The sequence below is a fragment of the Schistocerca cancellata genome, unplaced genomic scaffold (genome assembly GCF_023864275.1).
Source record: "Schistocerca cancellata isolate TAMUIC-IGC-003103 unplaced genomic scaffold, iqSchCanc2.1 HiC_scaffold_1114, whole genome shotgun sequence".
NCBI lineage: Eukaryota > Metazoa > Arthropoda > Insecta > Orthoptera > Acrididae > Schistocerca > Schistocerca cancellata.
This window is the reverse complement of record NW_026047113.1, coordinates 1519190-1535936: the sequence shown is the minus strand read 5'-3', so window position 1 is coordinate 1535936 and position 16747 is coordinate 1519190.

The window sequence follows — 16747 nt, the reverse complement described above, 5'->3', positions numbered from 1 at the left end:
CGTCCCGATTCAATACATCGTCCTCCAGCCGAGTTGACTCCATGGGTCTATTGCTGCCTCGGGCACCTTATGGCCGATCTGCTGTGAATCTAGATTATCGAATGGGACGAAAAACTGATAGTGAATTGTAACGTTCAGGGCCACCTAATGACGATGGATCTCTCAAATTGCGTCCCGATTCAATACATCGTCCCCAGCCGACTTGTCTCCATGGGTCTATTGCTGCCTCGGGCACCTTATGGCCGTTCTGCTGTGAGTCTAGATTATCGAATGGGACGAAAAACTGATAGTGAATTGTAACGTTCAGGGCCACCTAATGACGATGGATCACTCAAATTGCGCCGGCTGCGGTGGTCTAGCGGTTCTGGCGCTGCAGTCCGGAACCGCGGGTCTGCTACGGTCGCAGGTTCGAATCCTGCCTCGGGCATGGGTGTGTGTGATGTCCTTAGGTTAGTTAGGTTTAAGTAGTTCTAAGTTCTAGGGGACTTATGACCTAAGATGTTGAGTCCCATAGTGCTCAGAGCCATTTTTGAACTCAAATTGCGTCCTGATTCAATACATCGTCCTCCAGCAGACTTGACTTCATGGGTCTATTGCTACCTCGGGCACCTTATGGCCGTTCTGCTGTGAGTCAAAGATTTTCGAATCGGACGAAAAACTGATAGTGAATTGTAACTTTCAGGGCCACCTAATGACGATGGATCACTCAAATTGCGTCCCGATTCAATACATCGTCCTCCAGCAGACTTGTCTCCATGGGTCGATTGCTGCCTCGGGCACCTAATGGCCGTTCTGCTGTGAGTCAAAGATTTTCGAATCGGACGAAAAACTGATAGTGAATTGTAACATTCAGGGCCACCTAATGACGATGGACCACGCAAATTGCGTCCCGATTCAATACATCGTCCTCCAGCCGAGTTGACTCCATGGGTCTACTGCTGCCTCGGGCACCTTATGGCCGTTCTGATGTGAATCTAGATTATCGAATGGGACGAAAAACTGATAGTGAATTGTAACGTTCAGGGCCACCTAATGACGATGGATCACTCAAATTGCGTCCCGATTCAATACATCGTCCTCCAGCCGACTTGACTCCATGGGTCTATTGCTGCATCGGGCACCTTATGGCCGTTCTGCTGTGAGTCTAGATTATCGAATGGGATGAAAAACTGATAGTGAATTGTAACGTTCAGGGCCACCTAATGACGATGGATCACTCAAATTGCGTCCCGATTCAATACATCGTCCTCCAGCAGTCTTGTCTCCACGGGTCTATTGCTGCCTCTGGCACCTAATGGCCGTTCTGCTGTGAGTCAAAGATTTTCGAATCGGACGAAAAACTGATAGTGAATTGTAACATTCAGGGCCACCTAATGACGATGGACCACGCAAATTGCGTCCCGATTCAATACATCGTCCTCCAGCCGAGTTGACTCCATGGGTCTATTGCTGCCTCGGGCACCTTATGGCCGTTCTGCTGTGAATCTAGATTATCGAATGGGACGAAAAACTGATAGTGAATTGTAACGTTCAGGGCCACCTAATGACGATGGATCACTCAAATTGCGTCCCGATTCAATACATCGTCCCCAGCCGACTTGACTCCATGGGACTATTGCTGCCTCGGGCACCTTATGGCCGTTCTGCTGTGAGTCTAGATTATAGAATGGGATGAAAAACTGATAGTGAATTGTAACGTTCAGGGCCACCTAATGACGATGGATCACTCAAATTGCGTCCCGATTCAATACATCGTCCTCCAGCCGACTTGACTCCATGGGTCTATTGCTGCCTCGGGCACCTTATGGCCGTTCTGCTGTGAGTCTAGATTATCGAATGGGACGAAAAACTGATAGTGAATTGTAACGTTCAGGGCCTCCTAATGACGATGGATCACTCAAATTGCGTCCCGATTCAATACATCGTCCTCCAGCAGACTTGTCTCCATGGGTCGATTGCTGCCTCGGGCACCTAATGGCCGTTCTGCTGTGAGTCAAAGATTTTCGAATCGGACGAAAAACTGATAGTGAATTGTAACATTCAGGGCCACCTAATGACGATGGACCACGCAAATTGCGTCCCGATTCAATACATCGTCCTCCAGCCGACTTGACACCATTGGTCTATTGCTGCCTCGGGCACCTTATGGCAGGCCTGCTGTGACTCAAAGATTTTCGAATGGGACGAAAAACTGATAGTGAATTGTAACGTTCAGGGCCTCCTAATGACGATGGAACACTCAAATTGCGTCCCGATTCAATACATCGTCCTCCAGCAGACTTGTCTCCATGCGTCTATTGCTGCCTCGGGCACCTTATGGCCGTTCTGCTGTGAGTCTAGATTATCGAATGGGACGAAATACTGATAGTAAATTGTAACGTTCAGGGCCTCCTAATGACGATGGATCACTCAAATTGCGTCCCGATTCAATACATCGTCCTCCAGCAGACTTGTCTCCATGGGTCGATTGCTGCCTCGGGCACCTAATGGCCGTTCTGCTGTGAGTCAAAGATTTTCGAATCGGACGAAAAACTGATAGTGAATTGTAACATTCAGGGCCACCTAATGACGATGGACCACGCAAATTGCGTCCCGATTCAATACATCGTCCTCCAGCCGAGTTGACTCCATGGGTCTATTGCTGCCTCGGGCACCTTATGGCCGATCTGCTGTGAATCTAGATTATCGAATGGGACGAAAAACTGATAGTTAATTGTAACGTTCAGGGCCACCTAATGACGATGGATCACTCAAATTGCGTCCCGATTCAATACATCGTCCCCAGCCGACTTGTCTCCATGGGTCTATTGCTGCCTCGGGCACCTTATGGCCGTTCTGCTGTGAGTCTAGATTATAGAATGGGATGAAAAACTGATAGTGAATTGTAACGTTCAGGGCCACCTAATGACGATGGATCACTCAAATTGCGTCCCGATTCAATACATCGTCCTCCAGCCGACTTGACTCCATGGGTCTATTGCTGCCTCGGGCACCTTATGGCCGTTCTGCTGTGAGTCTAGATTATCGAATGGGACGAAAAACTGATAGTGAATTGTAACGTTCAGGGCCTCCTAATGACGATGGATCACTCAAATTGCGTCCCGATTCAATACATCGTCCTCCAGCAGACTTGTCTCCATGGGTCGATTGCTGCCTCGGGCACCTAATGGCCGTTCTGCTGTGAGTCAAAGATTTTCGAATCGGACGAAAAACTGATAGTGAATTGTAACATTCAGGGCCACCTAATGACGATGGACCACGCAAATTGCGTCCCGATTCAATACATCGTCCTCCAGCCGAGTTGACTCCATGGGTCTATTGCTGCCTCGGGCACCTTATGGCCGTTCTGCTGTGAATCTAGATTATCGAATGGGACGAAAAACTGATAGTGAATTGTAACGTTCAGGGCCACCTAATGACGATGGATCACTCAAATTGCGTCCCGATTCAATACATCGTCCCCAGCCGACTTGACTCCATGGGACTATTGCTGCCTCGGGCACCTTATGGCCGTTCTGCTGTGAGTCTAGATTATAGAATGGGATGAAAAACTGATAGTGAATTGTAACGTTCAGGGCCACCTAATGACGATGGATCACTCAAATTGCGTCCCGATTCAATACATCGTCCTCCAGCCGACTTGACTCCATGGGTCTATTGCTGCCTCGGGCACCTTATGGCCGTTCTGCTGTGAGTCTAGATTATCGAATGGGACGAAAAACTGATAGTGAATTGTAACGTTCAGGGCCTCCTAATGACGATGGATCACTCAAATTGCGTCCCGATTCAATACATCGTCCTCCAGCAGACTTGTCTCCATGGGTCGATTGCTGCCTCGGGCACCTAATGGCCGTTCTGCTGTGAGTCAAAGATTTTCGAATCGGACGAAAAACTGATAGTGAATTGTAACATTCAGGGCCACCTAATGACGATGGACCACGCAAATTGCGTCCCGATTCAATACATCGTCCTCCAGCCGACTTGACTCCATTGGTCTATTGCTGCCTCGGGCACCTTATGGCAGGCCTGCTGTGACTCAAAGATTTTCGAATGGGACGAAAAACTGATAGTGAATTGTAACGTTCAGGGCCTCCTAATGACGATGGAACACTCAAATTGCGTCCCGATTCAATACATCGTCCTCCAGCAGACTTGTCTCCATGCGTCTATTGCTGCCTCGGGCACCTTATGGCCGTTCTGCTGTGAGTCTAGATTATCGAATGGGACGAAAAACTGATAGTGAATTGTAACGTTCAGGGCCTCCTAATGACGATGGATCACTCAAATTGCGTCCCGATTCAATACATCGTCCTCCAGCAGACTTGTCTCCATGGGTCGATTGCTGCCTCGGGCACCTAATGGCCGTTCTGCTGTGAGTCAAAGATTTTCGAATCGGAAGAAAACTAATAGTGAATTGTAACATTCAGGGCCACCTAATGACGATGGACCACGCAAATTGCGTCCCGATTCAATACATCGTCCTCCAGCCGAGTTGACTCCATGGGTCGATTGCTTCCTCGGGCACCTTATGGCCGATCTGCTGTGAATCTAGATTATCGAATGGGACGAAAAACTGATAGTTAATTGTAACGTTCAGGGCCACCTAATGACGATGGATCACTCAAATTGCGTCCCGATTCAATACATCGTCCCCAGCCGACTTGTCTCCATGGGTCTATTGCTGCCTCGGGCACCTTATGGCCGTTCTGCTGTGAGTCTAGATTATAGAATGGGATGAAAAACTGATAGTGAATTGTAACGTTCAGGGCCACCTAATGACGATGGATCACTCAAATTGCGTCCCGATTCAATACATCGTCCTCCAGCCGACTTGACTCCATGGGTCTATTGCTGCCTCGGGCACCTTATGGCCGTTCTGCTGTGAGTCTAGATTATCGAATGGGACGAAAAACTGATAGTGAATTGTAACGTTCAGGGCCTCCTAATGACGATGGATCACTCAAATTGCGTCCCGATTCAATACATCGTCCTCCAGCAGACTTGTCTCCATGGGTCGATTGCTGCCTCGGGCACCTAATGGCCGTTCTGCTGTGAGTCAAAGATTTTCGAATCGGACGAAAAACTGATAGTGAATTGTAACATTTAGGGCCACCTAATGACGATGGACCACGCAAATTGCGTCCCGATTCAATACATCGTCCTCCAGCTGACTTATCTCCATGGGTCTATTGCTGCCTCGGGCACCTTATGGCCGTTCTGCTGTGAGTCTAGATTATCGAATGGGACGAAAAACTGATAGTGAATTGTAACGTTCAGGGCCTCCTAATGACGATGGATCACTCAAATTGCGTCCCGATTCAATACATCGTCCTCCAGCATACTTGTCTCCATGGGTCGATTGCTGCCTCGGGCACCTAATGGCCGTTCTGCTGTGAGTCAAAGATTTTCGAATCGGACGAAAAACTGATAGTGAATTGTAACATTCAGGGCCACCTAATGACGATGGACCACGCAAATTGCGTCCCGATTCAATACATCGTCCTCCAGCCGACTTGACTCCATTGGTCTATTGCTGCCTCGGGCACCTTATGGCAGGCCTGCTGTGACTCAAAGATTTTCGAATGGGACGAAAAACTGATAGTGAATTGTAACGTTCAGGGCCTCCTAATGACGATGGAACACTCAAATTGCGTCCCGATTCAATACATCGTCCTCCAGCAGACTTGTCTCCATGCGTCTATTGCTGCCTCGGGCACCTTATGGCCGTTCTGCTGTGAGTCAAAGATTTTCGAATCGGACGAAAAACTGATAGTGAATTGTAACGTTCAGGGCCTCCTAATGACGATGGATCACTCAAATTGCGTCCCGATTCAATACATCGTCCTCCAGCCGACTTGACTCCATGGGTCTATTGCTGCCTCGGGCACCTTATGGCCGTTCTGCTGTGAGTCTAGATTATCGAATGGGACAAAAAACTGATAGTGAATTGTAACGTTCAGGGCCTCCTAATGACGATAGATCACTCAAATTGCGTCCCGATTCAATACATCGTCCTCCAGCAGACTTGTCTCCATGGGTCTATTGCTGCCTCGGGCACCTTATGGCCGTTCTGCTGTGAGTCTAGATTATAGAATGGGTCGAAAAACTGATAGTGAATTGTAACGTTCAGGGCCACCTAATGACGATGGATCTCTCAAATTGCGTCCCGATTCAATACATCGTCCTCCAGCCGACTTGACTCCATGGGTCTATTGCTGCCTCGGGCACCTTATGGCCGTTCTGCTGTGAGTCTAGATTATCGAATGGGACGAAAAACTGATAGTGAATTGTAACGTTCAGGGCCTCCTAATGACGATGGATCACTCAAATTGCGTCCCGATTCAATACATCGTCCTCCAGCCGACTTGACTCCATGGGTCTATTGCTGCCTCGGGCACCTTATGGCCGTTCTGCTGTGAGTCTAGATTATCGAATGGGACGAAAAACTGATAGTGAATTGTAACGTTCAGGGCCTCCTAATGACGATGGATCACTCAAATTGCGTCCCGATTCAATTCATCGTCCTCCAGCAGACTTGTCTCCATGGGTCGATTGCTGCCTCGGGCACCTAATGGCCGTTCTGCTGTGAGTCTAGATTATCGAATGGGACGAAAAACTGATAGTGAATTGCAACGTTCAGGGCCTCCTAATGACGATGGATCACTCAAATTGCGTCCCGATTCAATACATCGTCCTCCAGCAGACTTGTCTCCATGGGTCGATTGCTGCCTCGGGCACCTAATGGCCGTTCTGCTGTGAGTCAAAGATTTTCGAATCGGACGAAAAACTGATAGTGAATTGTAACATTCAGGGCCACCTAATGACGATGGACCACGCAAATTGCGTCCCGATTCAATACATCGTCCTCCAGCCGACTTGACTCCATTGGTCTATTGCTGCCTCGGGCACCTTATGGCAGGCCTGCTGTGACTCAAAGATTTTCGAATGGGACGAAAAACTGATAGTGAATTGTAACGTTCAGGGCCTCCTAATGACGATGGAACACTCAAATTGCGTCCCGATTCAATACATCGTCCTCCAGCAGACTTGTCTCCATGCGTCTATTGCTGCCTCGGGCACCTTATGGCCGTTCTGCTGTGAGTCTAGATTATCGAATGGGACGAAAAACTGATAGTGAATTGTAACGTTCAGGGCCTCCTAATGACGATGGATCACTCAAATTGCGTCCCGATTCAATACATCGTCCTCCAGCAGACTTGTCTCCATGGGTCTATTGCTGCCTCGGGCACCTTATGGCCGTTCTGCTGTGAGTCTAGATTATCGAATGGGACGAAAAACTGATAGTGAATTGTAACGTTCAGGGCCTCCTAATGACGATGGATCACTCAAATTGCGTCCCGATTCAATACATCGTCCTCCAGCAGACTTGTCTCCATGGGTCGATTGCTGCCTCGGGCACCTAATGGCCGTTCTGCTGTGAGTCAAAGATTTTCGAATCGGACGGAAAACTGTTAGTGAATTGTAACATTCAGGGCCACCTAATGACGATGGACCACGCAAATTGCGTCCCGATTCAATACATCGTCCTCCAGCCGAGTTGACTCCATGGGTCGATTGCTGCCTCGGGCACCTTATGGCCGATCTGCTGTGAATCTAGATTATCGAATGGGACGAAAAACTGATAGTTAATTGGAACGTTCAGGGCCACCTAATGACGATGGATCACTCAAATTTCGTCCCGATTCAATACATCGTCCCCAGCCGACTTGTCTCCATGGGTCTATTGCTGCCTCGGGCACCTTATGGCCGTTCTGCTGTGAGTCTAGATTATAGAATGGGATGAAAAACTGATAGTGAATTGTAACGTTCAGGGCCACCTAATGACGATGGATCACTCAAATTGCGTCCCGATTCAATACATCGTCCTCCAGCAGACTTGTCTCCATGGGTCTATTGCTGCCTCGGGCACCTTATGGCCGTTCTGCTGTGAGTCTAGATTATCGAATGGGTCGAAAAACTGATAGTGAATTGTAACGTTCAGGGCCACCTAATGACGATGGATCTCTCAAATTGCGTCCCGATTCAATACATCGTCCTCCAGCCGACTTGACTCCATGGGTCTATTGCTGCCTCGGGCACCTTATGGCCGTTCTGCTGTGAGTCTAGATTATCGAATGGGACGAAAAACTGATAGTGAATTGTAACGTTCAGGGCCTCCTAATGACGATGGATCACTCAAATTGCGTCCCGATTCAATACATCGTCCTCCAGCCGACTTGACTCCATGGGTCTATTGCTGCCTCGGGCACCTTATGGCCGTTCTGCTGTGAGTCTAGATTATCGAATGGGACGAAAAACTGATAGTGAATTGTAACGTTCAGGGCCTCCTAATGACGATGGATCACTCAAATTGCGTCCCGATTCAATACATCGTCCTCCAGCAGACTTGTCTCCATTGGTCGATTGCTGCCTCGGGCACCTAATGGCCGTTCTGCTGTGAGTCTAGATTATCGAATGGGACGAAAAACTGATAGTGAATTGTAACGTTCAGGGCCTCCTAATGACGATGGATCACTCAAATTGCGTCCCGATTCAATACATCGTCCTCCAGCAGACTTGTCCCCATTGGTCGATTGCTGCCTCGGGCACCTAATGGCCGTTCTGCTGTGAGTCAAAGATTTTCGAATCGGACGAAAAACTGATAGTGAATTGTAACATTCAGGGCCACCTAATGACGATGGACCACGCAAATTGCGTCCCGATTCAATACATCGTCCTCCAGCCGACTTGACTCCATTGGTCTATTGCTGCCTCGGGCACCTTATGGCAGGCCTGCTGTGACTCAAAGATTTTCGAATGGGACGAAAAACTGATAGTGAATTGTAACGTTCAGGGCCTCCTAATGACGATGGAACACTCAAATTGCGTCCCGATTCAATACATCGTCCTCCAGCAGACTTGTCTCCATGCGTCTATTGCTGCCTCGGGCACCTTATGGCCGTTCTGCTGTGAGTCTAGATTATCGAATGGGACGAAAAACTGATAGTGAATTGTAAAGTTCAGGGCCCCCTAATGACGATGGATCACTCAAATTGCGTCCCGATTCAATACATCGTCCTCCAGCAGACTTGTCTCCATGGGTCGATTGCTGCATCGGGCACCTAATGGCCGTTCTGCTGTGAGTCAAAGATTTTCGAATCGGACGAAAAACTGATAGTGAATTGTAACATTCAGGGCCACCTAATGACGATGGACCACGCAAATTGCGTCCCGATTCAATACATCGTCCTCGAGCCGAGTTGACTCCATGGGTCTATTGCTGCCTCGGGCACCTTATGGCCGATCTGCTGTGAATCTAGATTATCGAATGGGACGAAAAACTGATAGTTAATTGTAACGTTCAGGGCCACCTAATGACGATGGATCACTCAAATTGCGTCCCGATTCAATACATCGTCCCCAGCCGACTTGTCTCCATGGGTCTATTGCTGCCTCGGGCACCTTATGGCCGTTCTGCTGTGAGTCTAGATTATAGAATGGGATGAAAAACTGATAGTGAATTGTAACGTTCAGGGCCACCTAATGACGATGGATCACTCAAATTGCGTCCCGATTCAATACATCGTCCTCCAGCCGACTTGACTCCATGGGTCTATTGCTGCCTCGGGCACCTTATGGCCGTTCTGCTGTGAGTCTAGATTATCGAATGGGACGTAAAACTGATAGTGAATTGTAACGTTCAGGGCCTCCTAATGACGATGGATCACTCAAATTGCGTCCCGATTCAATACATCGTCCTCCAGCAGACTTGTCTCCATGGGTCGATTGCTGCCTCGGGCACCTAATGGCCGTTCTGCTGTGAGTCAAAGATTTTCGAATCGGACGAAAAACTGATAGTGAATTGTAACATTCAGGGCCTCCTAATGACGATGGACCACGCAAATTGCGTCCCGATTCAATACATCGTCCTCCAGCCGAGTTGACTCCATGGGTCTATTGCTGCCTCGGGCACCTTATGGCCGTTCTGCTGTGAATCTAGATTATCGAATGGGACGAAAAACTGATAGTGAATTGTAACGTTCAGGGCCACCTAATGACGATGGATCTCTCAAATTGCGTCCCGATTCAATACATCGTCCTCCAGCCGACTTGACTCCATGGGTCTATTGCTGCCTCGGGCACCTTATGGCGTTCTGCTGTGCGTCTAGATTATCGAATGGGACGAAAAACTGATAGTGAATTGTAACGTTCAGGGCCTCCTAATGACGATGGATCACTCAAATTGCGTCCCGATTCAATACATCGTCCTCCAGCCGACTTGACTCCATGGGTCTATTGCTGCCTCGGGCACCTTATGGCCGTTCTGCTGTGAGTCTAGATTATCGAATGGGACGAAAAACTGATAGTGAATTGTAACGTTCAGGGCCTCCTAATGACGATGGATCACTCAAATTGCGTCCCGATTCAATACATCGTCCTCCAGCAGACTTGTCTCCATGGGTCGATTGCTGCCTCGGGCACCTAATGGCCGTTCTGCTGTGAGTCAAAGATTTTCGAATCGGACGAAAAACTGATAGTGAATTGTAACATTCAGGGCCACCTAATGACGATGGACCACGCAAATTGCGTCCCGATTCAATACATCGTCCTCCAGCCGACTTGACTCCATTGGTCTATTGCTGCCTCGGGCACCTTATGGCAGGCCTGCTGTGACTCAAAGATTTTCGAATGGGACGAAAAACTGATAGTGAATTGTAACGTTCAGGGCCTCCTAATGACGATGGAACACTCAAATTGCGTCCCGATTCAATACATCGTCCTCCAGCAGACTTGTCTCCATGCGTCTATTGCTGCCTCGGGCACCTTATGGCCGTTCTGTTGTGAGTCAAAGATTTTCGAATCGGACGAAAAACTGATAGTGAATTGTAACGTTCAGGGCCTCCTAATGACGATGGATCACTCAAATTGCGTCCCGATTCAATACATCGTCCTCCAGCCGACTTGACTCCATGGGTCTATTGCTGCCTCGGGCACCTTATGGCCGTTCTGCTGTGAGTCTTGATTATCGAATGGGACAAAAAACTGATAGTGAATTGTAACGTTCAGGGCCTCCTAATGACGATGGATCACTCAAATTGCGTCCCGATTCAATACATCGTCCTCCAGCAGACTTGTCTCCATGGGTCTATAGCTGCCTCGGGCACCTTATGGCCGTTCTGCTGTGAGTCTAGATTATCGAATGGGTCGAAAAACTGATAGTGAATTGTAACGTTCAGGGCCACCTAATGACGATGGATCTCTCAAATTGCGTCCCGATTCAATACATCGTCCTCCAGCCGACTTGACTCCATGGGTCTATTGCTGCCTCGGGCACCTTATGGCCGTTCTGCTGTGAGTCTAGTTTATCGAATGGGACGAAAAACTGATAGTGAATTGTAACGTTCAGGGCCTCCTAATGACGATGGATCACTCAAATTGCGTCCCGATTCAATACATCGTCCTCCAGCCGACTTGACTCCATGGGTCTATTGCTGCCTCGGGCACCTTATGGCCGTTCTGCTGTGAGTCTAGATTATCGAATGGGACGAAAAACTGATAGTGAATTGTAACGTTCAGGGCCTCCTAATGACGATGGATCACTCAAATTGCGTCCCGATTCAATACATCGTCCTCCAGCAGACGTGTCTCCATGGGTCGATTGCTGCCTCGGGCACCTAATGGCCGTTCTGCTGTGAGTCAAAGATTTTCGAATCGGACGAAAAACTGATAGTGAATTGTAACATTAAGGGCCACCTAATGACGATGGACCACGCAAATTGCGTCCCGATTCAATACATCGTCCTCCAGCCGACTTGACTCCATTGGTCTATTGCTGCCTCGGGCACCTTATGGCAGGCCTGCTGTGACTCAAAGATTTTCGAATGGGACGAAAAACTGATAGTGAATTGTAACGTTCAGGGCCTCCTAATGACGATGGAACACTCAAATTGCGTCCCGATTCAATACATCGTCCTCCAGCAGACTTGTCTCCATGCGTCTATTGCTGCCTCGGGCACCTAATGGCCGTTCTGCTGTGAGTCAAAGATTTTCGAATCGGACGAAAAACTGATAGTGAATTGTAACATTCAGGGCCACCTAATGACGATGGACCACGCAAATTGCGTCCCGATTCAATACATCGTCCTCCAGCCGAGTTGACTCCATGGGTCTATTGCTGCCTCGGGCACCTTATGGCCGTTCTGCTGTGAGTCTTGATTATCGAATGGGACAAAAAACTGATAGTGAATTGTAACGTTCAGGGCCTCCTAATGACGATGGATCACTCAAATTGCGTCCCGATTCAATACATCGTCCTCCAGCAGACTTGTCTCCATGGGTCTATTGCTGCCTCGGGCACCTTATGGCCGTTCTGCTGTGAGTCTAGATTATCGAATGGGTCGAAAAACTGATAGTGAATTGTAACGTTCAGGGCCACCTAATGACGATGGATCTCTCAAATTGCGTCCCGATTCAATACATCGTCCTCCAGCCGACTTGACTCCATGGGTCTATTGCTGCCTCGGGCACCTTATGGCCGTTCTGCTGTGAGTCTAGTTTATCGAATGGGACGAAAAACTGATAGTGAATTGTAACGTTCAGGGCCTCCTAATGACGATGGATCACTCAAATTGCGTCCCGATTCAATACATCGTCCTCCAGCCGACTTGACTCCATGGGTCTATTGCTGCCTCGGGCACCTTATGGCCGTTCTGCTGTGAGTCTAGATTATCGAATGGGACGAAAAACTGATAGTGAATTGTAACGTTCAGGGCCTCCTAATGACGATGGATCACTCAAATTGCGTCCCGATTCAATACATCGTCCTCCAGCAGACGTGTCTCCATGGGTCGATTGCTGCCTCGGGCACCTAATGGCCGTTCTGCTGTGAGTCAAAGATTTTCGAATCGGACGAAAAACTGATAGTGAATTGTAACATTAAGGGCCACCTAATGACGATGGACCACGCAAATTGCGTCCCGATTCAATACATCGTCCTACAGCCGACTTGACTCCATTGGTCTATTGCTGCCTCGGGCACCTTATGGCAGGCCTGCTGTGACTCAAAGATTTTCGAATGGGACGAAAAACTGATAGTGAATTGTAACGTTCAGGGCCTCCTAATGACGATGGAACACTCAAATTGCGTCCCGATTCAATACATCGTCCTCCAGCAGACTTGTCTCCATGCGTCTATTGCTGCCTCGGGCACCTAATGGCCGTTCTGCTGTGAGTCAAAGATTTTCGAATCGGACGAAAAACTGATAGTGAATTGTAACATTCAGGGCCACCTAATGACGATGGACCACGCAAATTGCGTCCCGATTCAATACATCGTCCTCCAGCCGAGTTGACTCCATGGGTCTATTGCTGCCTCGGGCACCTTATGGCCGATATGCTGTGAATCTAGATTATCGAATGGGACGAAAAACTGATAGTTAATTGTAACGTTCAGGGCCACCTAATGACGATGGATCACTCAAATTGCGTCCCGATTCAATACATCGTCCCCAGCCGACTTGTCTCCATGGGTCTATTGCTGCCTCGGGCACCTTATGGCCGTTCTGCTGTGAGTCTAGATTATAGAATGGGATGAAAAACTGATAGTGAATTGTAACGTTCAGGGCCACCTAATGACGATGGATCACTCAAATTGCGTCCCGATTCAATACATCGTCCTCCAGCCGACTTGACTCCATGGGTCTATTGCTGCCTCGGGCACCTTATGGCCGTTCTGCTGTGAGTCTAGATTATCGAATGGGACGAAAAACTGATAGTGAATTGTAACGTTCAGGGCCTCCTAATGACGATGGATCACTCAAATTGCGTCCCGATTCAATACATCGTCCTCCAGCAGACTTGTCTCTATGGGTCGATTGCTGCCTCGGGCACCTAATGGCCGTTCTGCTGTGAGTCAAAGATTTTCGAATCGGACGAAAAACTGATAGTGAATTGTAACATTCAGGGCCACCTAATGACGATGGACCACGCAAATTGCGTCCCGATTCAATACATCGTCCTCCAGCCGAGTTGACTCCATGGGTCTATTGCTGCCTCGGGCACCTTATGGCCGTTCTGCTGTGAATCTAGATTATCGAATGGGACGAAAAACTGATAGTGAATTGTAACGTTCAGGGCCACCTAATGACGATGGATCACTCAAATTGCGTCCCGATTCAATACATCGTCCCCAGCCGACTTGACTCCATGGGACTATTGCTGCCTCGGGCACCTTATGGCCGTTCTGCTGTGAGTCTAGATTATAGAATGGGATGAAAAACTGATAGTGAATTGTAACGTTTAGGGCCACCTAATGACGATGGATCACTCAAATTGCGTCCCGATTCAATACATCGTCCTCCAGCCGACTTGACTCCATGGGTCTATTGCTGCCTCGGGCACCTTATGGCCGTTCTGCTGTGAGTCTAGATTATCGAATGGGACGAAAAACTGATAGTGAATTGTAACGTTCAGGGCCTCCTAATGACGATGGATACTCAAATTGCGTCCCGATTCAATACATCGTCCTCCAGGCGACTTGACTCCATGGGTCTATTGCTGCCTCGGGCACCTTATGGCCGTTCTGCTGTGAGTCTAGATTATAGAATGGGATGAAAAACTGATAGTGAATTGTAACGTTCAGGGCCACCTAATGACGATGGATCACTCAAATTGCGTCCCGATTCAATACATCGTCCTCCAGCAGACTTGTCTCCATGGGTCTATTGCTGCCTCTGGCACCTTATGGCCGTTCTGCTGTGAGTCTAGATTATCGAATGGGACGAAAAACTGATAGTGAATTGTAACGTTCAGGGCCACCTAATGACGATGGATCTCTCAAATTGCGTCCCGATTCAATACATCGTCCTCCAGCCGACTTGACTCCATGGGTCTATTGCTGCCTCGGGCACCTTATGGCGTTCTGCTGTGCGTCTAGATTATCGAATGGGACGAAAAACTGATAGTGAATTGTAACGTTCAGGGCCTCCTAATGACGATGGATCACTCAAATTGCGTCCCGATTCAATACATCGTCCTCCAGCCGACTTGACTCCATGGGTCTATTGCTGCCTCGGGCACCTTATGGCCGTTCTGCTGTGAGTCTAGATTATCGAATGGGACGAAAAACTGATAGTGAATTGTAACGTTCAGGGCCTCCTAATGACGATGGATCACTCAAATTGCGTCCCGATTCAATACATCGTCCTCCAGCAGACTTGTCTCTATGGGTCGATTGCTGCCTCGGGCACCTAATGGCCGTTCTGCTGTGAGTCAAAGATTTTCGAATCGGACGAAAAACTGATAGTGAATTGTAACATTCAGGGCCACCTAATGACGATGGACCACGCAAATTGCGTCCCGATTCAATACATCGTCCTCCAGCCGAGTTGACTCCATGGGTCTATTGCTGCCTCGGGCACCGTATGGCCGTTCTGCTGTGAATCTAGATTATCGAATGGGACGAAAAACTGATAGTGAATTGTAACGTTCAGGGCCACCTAATGACGATGGATCACTCAAATTGCGTCCCGATTCAATACATCGTCCCCAGCCGACTTGACTCCATGGGACTATTGCTGCCTCGGGCACCTTATGGCCGTTCTGCTGTGAGTCTAGATTATAGAATGGGATGAAAAACTGATAGTGAATTGTAACGTTCAGGGCCACCTAATGACGATGGATCACTCAAATTGCGTCCCGATTGTAATATTAGTAATTTTCGCCTCACAAACATTAATATACGCTCAATAGTAAACGCCTGATGGCCTAAAGTTATCGAACAATTGTAAAGTAAAAGAAATGAACCATCGCATAGCAGTGATAGAATCTATTATTCTGTATCTTTGCCGTTCTTGCGCGGTGCCAGTAAATCTCTATGTACATGTATCGATTAATGGTGTAAAAAAGAACTCTGTTGTTTCAAGACAAATGAGGCTTTTGGCGCCTCACCTTTTACTGTTTGTATTCCATGAGAGGCGGACGCGGACTTGCTGCGTTCCGCAACTGTATTTTATATTCTAAGTGAAAGTATTGAGTGAATATGCTAATTGTTATTTTTTCCAATCAGAAAACATGTAGTTTCTTGTAACTGATATCGAACAGACAGAGTCAAGAGGACATTTTGACTGTTATGTATAAAGTATCTAACCACAATGGTCATCTATTGTAATTTAATATAAAAAGGTACGTAGCATTAAAAAACGTGTGTTAAAGATAAGTGTGCTTATTTTCGTAAATTAACCTTGATGATTCCATCTCCTTATTTACCTGTATGATAATTATTTTTGTGTTACTTCATCACCAGAAATACGATCACGCTGATGGGCCGAATGCAGCATGAGGCAGAAGGAACATTATCGTTTTCCTATTATTTCTGAACCAACTCCCTTTTTTTTTAATTGTGTAGTGTTGCATTTCTTTTAAAGTCTATAAATCTTCTGGTCCCTTAGTGTTGATCCGGGTATGACTACATCGCGACTATAAAAATGCACAAAAATGATAATGTTTCTTCCGAACGATTTCAAATATATATACATCAATATGCTGCTCTTATTCAGGTATTTAATGCTCAACGTATGTTATTATAATAGTGTAATCAATCCCTGATTCTGTTGCCAAGTGGCTCACCAAAATATTCACTTTTTCGACATTAAAAAAAAGTAACAGTTCTTTTTATTTTCGTTCCCCAAGAGCAACGCTACACTTGGCGCCCGAACAGGGACTCGATCAAAAAATCATTTCATGTATG